Source organism: Mustelus asterias, chromosome 2, assembly GCF_964213995.1.
Source record: "Mustelus asterias chromosome 2, sMusAst1.hap1.1, whole genome shotgun sequence".
Classification (NCBI taxonomy): domain Eukaryota; kingdom Metazoa; phylum Chordata; class Chondrichthyes; order Carcharhiniformes; family Triakidae; genus Mustelus; species Mustelus asterias.
The window spans coordinates 141779781-141787574 of record NC_135802.1 but is presented as its reverse complement, the minus strand read 5'-3'; the positions used below and the strand labels follow the sequence as shown (position 1 = coordinate 141787574).

At 43.3% G+C, this 7794-nt stretch overlaps 1 pseudogene; it reads right to left on the bottom strand.

The window, feature by feature from the left end:
• Nucleotides 1-229: 229 nt before the first annotated feature.
• Nucleotides 230-439, bottom strand: LOC144481858 (U2 spliceosomal RNA; annotated as a pseudogene).
• Nucleotides 440-7794: the final 7355 nt, after the last annotated feature.

Below are 7794 nucleotides of genomic sequence, written 5' to 3'. Positions count from 1 at the left end.
GCATCATAGTAAATCTTTTCTGCACTCTTTCCTGTTTAATTATATATTCTCTATAATAGGGTGACCAGAATTATTCCAAGTCCTGTTCAGCTGTAGTACACATTTTTTTAAAAAATACTTTTCCAATTCAATCAAATCAAATCCAATTCAGAGTCTCAACAAGTTGAGACATTTCAGATCCAGGCTGACAAGACAGGGCGAGCGACCAAAATCACCCTGTCCTGGGCCTGATCTACATGAGCCAAGCTGATTGGAGAAGGGGGAGGATCCTCCTCCAAAACTTGAGCTCATTTGCATCTTAGCCAAAAGGTCGAGATGCCGCTTTTAAAAATTGCTTCATATGAAACATATGAAGCTTCAGTGTAACCTAATGACCTCAACCAAGTGCAGCATCCTATCCATACTACACTTGATCTTAGCCAAAAGGCCGAGAAGCGAGAAGCTGTAGTACACATCCAGCTCCTTAAAATTGCCTTTGAGTCTCCCCTCTCCTGCAGCTCTCCTTTATGTCTGCAAGTCCCAAGGCTTCTGTAACACCCTTCTTGTTGCTGCTGTTTCTTGATCAAGGACAGTCAGTCACATGAACCAGCATTTCTTATTATTCGAGAAGATTACAATTGATCCCATTACAACTGACGCAAATACGTAAAAGTTCTTTCCAAACATCCGTAAAGCCAATTACAAACTCCTTGACATTTTACAGAAATTGCAAATTTTCCTTCCTGTACTGCTTCCAGGTCAATGCTAATCACAGTGACTAAAAGCTTTCCCCTTCTCTGATGAAAGACCAGTGACCTCACAGGTTAATTCTACTGATTCTGTTTCACATACTGAGTATTCTATGTTCTTATTATAACAAGCTGGACTCTCATTCTTATATCTGGGAAATTGAGTGATGAAAATTAAAAACAGGATTTAAAAAAATAAGGTGAAGAAAATGTTTTTGTGAAGCAGTAAGTTGAATTATCCATCCTACGGTCTTTTGAACACGTTGTTCATTCAACAATTCACTTAATTACCTTTCACATAATTGCTTTAATTAACAATTTTAATCCCACAAATAAATGCTTGAACTTCAGACAAAATTATACTCAAAATTATTTATTTCTATGAAGAATTTACTTTAAGTTGCTTTAATTTACTTGGCTTGCCTTTATTTAGTTCAGTAGAAATCATACTGTAAAAATCGTAAATATAATTAATCATTTCCTACATCCTGTCATGACTGCCAGCAATTTAAAAGCCACTAGCATTTGAAGAGGTATTTCACAGGATGTGGGTCCCGATAATGAGATTAGCGGTTGTAGACAGACCAGAAGAAATACATCGTCTTGCTAATAGGAAACACTTTAGGTAGGCGATTGCCCCATCCTGGGAAGGCTGTAATTGTTCAGAACTACAGAAGCTGGGGGAAAACAGTTAGAAAATACACAGAGAGAATCAAAGGGAAATAATAGTATGATTGGCAGCTTTTCGTGGAAGCAGAGAGGCAGTACCTATCTAGCAGCCTGAGGGGCAGATTCCATCTAACAGCCTGCAGGCTGGTTCTAGCTAGCAGATGAGCAGTAAGAATGCAGAAACCTTCGTGGAAGCAGTTAAAACCATATCTTCGCTGAACCAAGAGGAGATGTTCTCCAGCGTAACTCCTCAAATCGTCTACAGTGTGCAACTAAAAATTGACCTTTACTTATAGATCGATTGAATTGGATATTGTTTGGGGAGAGTGAAGTCCTGAAAGAGTTCAGATCTTATAAATGTACTTTGGATCAAAAGGGTAATTTTGACATAAACTGTGTGGGTGTGTTTAGTAGTTCCTATACATAATTATATTAGATCATTATAGCCCTCTTTGTGTATGTGTCCTTTCTTCATTAAGTGTTATACTATGACTGGGCTAGTTACTGTTCTTGCTGGGGTCTTGCATGTGGTTCCTCACACCATTCTTCTAAACAAAATTATACATCACCAGGAACCGGTGTCCCAGGTTGCGACACCCTCAGAGATAACATCAACGGGGTCGTGACAATCCTCATTGTCATTCAAAATCCTCAGGAACAAAATCTGCATCTATTTCCTCAATGTTTATCAATACTCTGAATATTTAATCAGCGTTAAAGGAACAGATGTAGTAGTATCATTCTCTACATTTTCAGTGTCACTTTCTGTATTTTCAGTGTTTGTTGAAACTATAAATATTTAATATCAACAACATTAGAAGTTCCTTCTTTTTGAGCCAAAATAAAGAGGTTTTTTTGGTGATCCTACTCAACCTTTACATTTCTGATGTTTTTTCCCCAAGAGCTGTTTTGATTTTGTTGCTGTTCCCACAAGAACAACTTTCAGTGCTTCACTTAAGAATGGCAATCGTACCTTACCATTTGCGCAAAACATTGAAAGTAGCTCTTCTTTCCACTTTGTTGCATCACATTATTCGCATGCCTCTGATCTTCTGCCAATGCCATATTTTGGGTATGACTCATAATTAGAATGTGGATCATAGATGAAAGCTTCCTTAGAGAGTCTTGCTCTTACTAGCAGCACTGGTGGTTCTTGCATTCTGTCGCTCTCTGTCAACGTCTTGCTCTTGCCTTGTCATCTTCCCTTTCTCTAATTGCTGCCTGTCGCTTTCTGTCAACTTTTTTGCCTTTTTGTTCGCCTCTTCATCTTCCCCGGCTGTGCATGCTACCTGTCAGTTTCCCTCACAAAGTAATAATGTGTAGTGTCTCAAAGTAATTTACATGAAACAAATAAAATATGAGAAGAGCTAGTGAAATATGAACGAAGTCTGGGAACGAAGTTATTGCACTATTTCTTGGAATTTCTGATTAAGTTTGGTTTGGGCAGTGTCTGAGTTACAGTGTCAGCAGGTACACAATGTAGGCAGGACCTTGGGAACCCCAGCTAGGAGGCCAAAGACACCTTCTCCCCACCACCCCCCCCTCCCACCCCCACTACCCCACATCCAAGTCAAGGGTGCTTAGAAGTCAACTCCCCTACAACATTTCTCTTCGTCATGTTAGACATCTCGCTTTTAGGTTTACAAACGAAACATGGGATCCAGGAATCAATATTGGTTCAACCTGCACTAAATCCCATTCATCCACCATTGAGGGCACACTAATTTACATCAGTTCCTGATCCAACCACGCCTCAATCTTAAAACTGCCCTCTGTGTGATCAGAACTCCCACCCACTTGACGAAGGAACAGCCTGTTCCGTAAGCTAGTGGCTTTTGCTACCAAATAAACCTGGTGGACTTTAACCTGGTGTTGTTAGACTTCTTACTGTGTTTAAATCTATCCACGGCCTATATCTGTAACCTCCCCATACCCTCCAAACACTCGTCCAGAATTGGCAGCTTGGCATTTTGCGCATTTTCATTTCCTTCACCACTCCTTCAGCTGTCAGAGACCTCAGCTCTGGAATTTACTCCCTAATCCTTTCAGCGGACAGAATCTTTCCTCATCCTCGCCAGTGGGATCAATGAGAACAGGCGGAGGGGAGGGGGGGGCAAGGGTGGGGTGCATGGAGAATTCTGCAGGAGGCCCGAGTATCAGTTTTACGCCAGCGTGAAATTACAGTGGGAACTTACGATGCTGCCCACCATTGCGGATTGGGAATATCGCTGGAGGCCGGCGTGAAACCGATTTACATCCCACTAATGGGATGTAGACTGGAATCTTTCTCCCACGTTCAATTCTCCATGATGCCAGTGGAAAAACATACCAACCCAGAACATGTCTGGACCAACAGGATTTCCAAAAGTTGGAACCTACCCAAAGAGTGCTTGGGGCTCCCTTTGGAGTTGAAGCCACCAGTGACCCCAGTCTCTAGAACACCACAGCAGTGTGTGAGAGGAGCATCTATCCAGTGGACCTTCCAGCTTCAGTGTCTTCGAGGAGGTCCACCTTCCAGTCTCAGTGTTCCTGCAGGTCCATCTTCTTAATTCAAGGGGTCAAACTTCTTTCTTTATTGGTGGGTCAGTGATGTTGGGCACCTTCTAAATATGGCACCTGGATAGGATGGTGAGAGATGTGCCATCAAGCTCACCCCGCCAAGGGAAACAGTAAAAAATGCCAAGATGTAAAATTAAATACTCTGGGGATGAAAGATATTGCATTGTTCCCCGTGGCCTCTGCAGTGGGAAACACTCACCTTCCCCGGCCCCACCATGGGACATAGGGCGGGATTTTACGGCCTTGCTCGTCCCGAAACCGTAAAATCCCGCCCGAGGTCAACACACCTTTCCATGGTCCGCCTCTCACCCACTCCGATTCCCGTGGCAGGCAGGGTGGTAAAATTCCACCCAGTGTCGTGAAATTTCAATTGTTAAAAGAATCTTTAAAACTTACCTGCTTGAGCAAGCTTTTAGTCACATGTCCTAATATCTATGTGGTTCAGTGTCAGATATTGTCCAATAACACTCTTGAAGCACTTGACAATATTTTGCTATGTTGAAGGAGCAATATAAAAGCAAATTGCTGTTGAAGGGGTCAGTATATAATTTTGGTACATGGACCAAGAATCAATTTTTGGGCAGAGTTTTTTCTTTTTTTTGCAGAATGACACAGCAGGTGGGAAAAATGGCATGAAACTGCAGGAATCAAGGGTGGCTTCCTCCGTGACACAGTTCAAAAAGTGAACAAGTCTCACGGCGTCATGCAACTGTTTTGAAAGGACGCCCTGAGTCAAACAATTGAAATAGAAACCTGCCCTTCCCCACAGAACTCTCTCTCCCCCCCCCCCACTGCCCCCCAACCCTCTTCTTCCCCACAGAACAACGACCAATGCAACACTCCCAACCACTGCAGTGTCTGGCCACTGCCGGAGGCAATGCCAGGATACTGCCCGGGCATGACGCTCTTCCCCCAGAGTGGGGGGGAATGTACTCCCCAGCACTCCTCCAGTAGGTTCTGCTGATTAAGTGCAGAACATGGAGGATCTGTCGTGATTCACATGCCGACATGCATGGACAATCTAATGAGGGTGAGGGGTTAACTATTAGGCATAAAGGCCCGATAATTATAACCTGATGCATTCAAATAGGAATCCTGATGTTCAATGTCGGGATTCCTGTTATGTCATTGCAAGGAGTCTGGCACAATTGGAAGGGAAATCCCATCAGCATGAACAGCATTTTGTGACTCCCATGAGAATTCTTGCTCCCGCCACCCACTGATCCCATCCCCAAAAACAGAAGCAGGAAATTCCCCCTAAATTGTCCCTCAGTGTCCCAAGATGTGTAACTAAGGTGGATTATGCATGGTAAATGCATGGGGTTACAGGGATAGGGCAGCAGGATGGGCATGGGTCATGTGCCTGTTCAGAGAGACAGTGCAAACGCGATGGGCCTCCTTCTGCACTGTAGGGATTCTGTCTTTCTGGAATATGCCCCCTAGGAGTCTGAAGGTTGTCCCTGACTTTCCTTGACTGCCTGGTGATGTGACTTGGGCTCCATTGCTCCAAGGAATTCTGTGATATTTTACTGATACCATCGCTCTCGTTGAGGGATGGATGTTGCCTATCTCCCCATGGGAGAACACTGCTGTCTTATGTCCTCTGTAGTTCCTGAGCTCCTTTCTCTGCATTCTCCAATGTTGGAGCTATCTAATGCATCTCTTTAATTTCCAAATTGGGTTCTGTCAACATTTTGTCAGACTGCTAATTCATGTTGCTAATTCAACAGACCAGTCTATCTCACAACATGTCATTTAGGGGTGGCCTGAATTCACAGTGCTCCAATTTTCATAACCTGGTCAGAGATTCAGTGACAGATTCACCAGTGGTTCACCCTTCCATGTTAAAGTGGTATCATGGAATACCATGCAAGGTTTTGGGTCATAACAGCTTTTAACCAAGTCCACCAATTCATTAAAGATTTTGGAGTCGGGGCATTTGCGTAGGTCAGGCTTTTTACTACACTGAAGGTCGGGACCCCACATGTTTTCAATAGGACCACTTTCAGCTTTTTGTCCCCTCATATTGTTAGCCCGAAAAAAGTAACACCTGTACTCTGCGCATTGGGCCCAGTCTTCTATGCTTGCATCATTGGCTTCAAGTTTACCAACAAGAGGTATTTTTCTCACCGGAGGATTACTTGTCTCAACTGTAAAGATGATCCAGATGGAAGAAAAAAGAACTTGCTTGACTCCTCATTGACAATGCAATAATTTTACCGAGGCCAGTTTTCCATCACCCTCACCCTTTATTTACAACATACTCACAGTGCCGCTCAGCGACTGCAGTGTACAGGTCAGCCCTGAAGTTTTTCAACTACTGACCTTAGTGGAGCCAGCTGGTTTTAAACCCCCAGCTGCTCCTTCCCTATTGGGAGAGCCTCCGCTAGTTTAATATGGGAGCTTATATTCTACAAGGCCCATGAGGAGATCTATTGACGATCTCCCATGACCATCATAACTGTTAGGAATCCTGTTACGCCAATGGCAGGAGATGTGGACAACTCTTTTACATCAGTGTGAAATGCGATTTGGACATCTTCCGAGACTTTCTGCTCCATCGCCAATCCTACCAGATGAAAATGGAAGCAGAAAATCCCACCCCCTCCCCCCCAGAGTGTCCTAAAGTGCTCTACCATCAATCAGGTACTTTTGAAGTGTAGTCACCTTTGTCATGTAGAGAACAGGGCAGCAAATTTGGACACAAACACTTAAACAGCAATGTAATAATGACCAGGTAGTCCATTCTTGGGTAAAAGCAAAAAAATGCTGTGAATGCTGGAGTCTGAAACAAAAACAGAGAATGGGTCTTCCTGACTTGAAACGTTGGCTCTATTCTCTCTCTACAGATGCTGTCAGACCTGCTGAGTTTTAACAGCATTTTCTGTTTTGGAATCCATTCTTAAGTATTGCTTTGAAGGATTGTTAGTGGACAACAAATTTATGAAGTTACGTATACAATATGAAACAGGCCAAACTGCACTCAGAACCTCTCCATTTAAGATTAAAAGGGACAGATCCAGACAAGCAGGCAAAAGGCATGCTTTTAAAATGCAAACAAGGTCTAACACACAAAAGGGAGCCAGACAGGGTGGCACCAAAGGAAACTAAATTAAAGGTACATCCTCATCTAATCAAATCAGCACCACTGACCTAATCAAGTGATATCAGGAAGCCTCCATAGAAACACCTAAGGAGAGAATTAACATAACTAAGGAAGCCTTCTTGGCCTCAAAAGACTTCCTGAGATCAGCCAAACACCCATTGTTCAAGAAACCCCGGAGATTCTAGACCATTGATAAACCCATTGGACGGAAACGATTACAATACTTAAACATCGATACTGTACTTAAAAACATCAAAACAGAATGGTCAGAGTCAAATACTGTAAACAAAACATTAACATTTGAATCATACAACGTGTCAAAGTTCGAGTATAACTGTAGCCCATTGCGGCAGGCTTTCAGAGTGCTTTCGGGACAGTGCTATTTGTATGTCCTGATTGCACCTCCGTCGACGTTAATAAAGCTGTACCGCTGTTGAACCTGACTCTGAGTCCGAAGTGGTCGTGTTTGCCCACTCGCGCTAACAGGATAAATATAGGCCAAAGCATGAGGGAGAATGCTCCTACTCCTTTGAAATTTTAGACCATTTTAAACCTTTTACATCCACCAGGATGGAGCAACAAGGCATCAGTTTATTGCTTCATGTGAAAGTTGGCACCTTTAACAGGGCAGCGCTCCCTCTGTACTGCACTGGGGTGTCAGGCTACTTTTGTGTTCAAATCTCTGCAGTGGGACTTCAACTTGCAACATTCTCACTCGGAAGCTCGAGCACT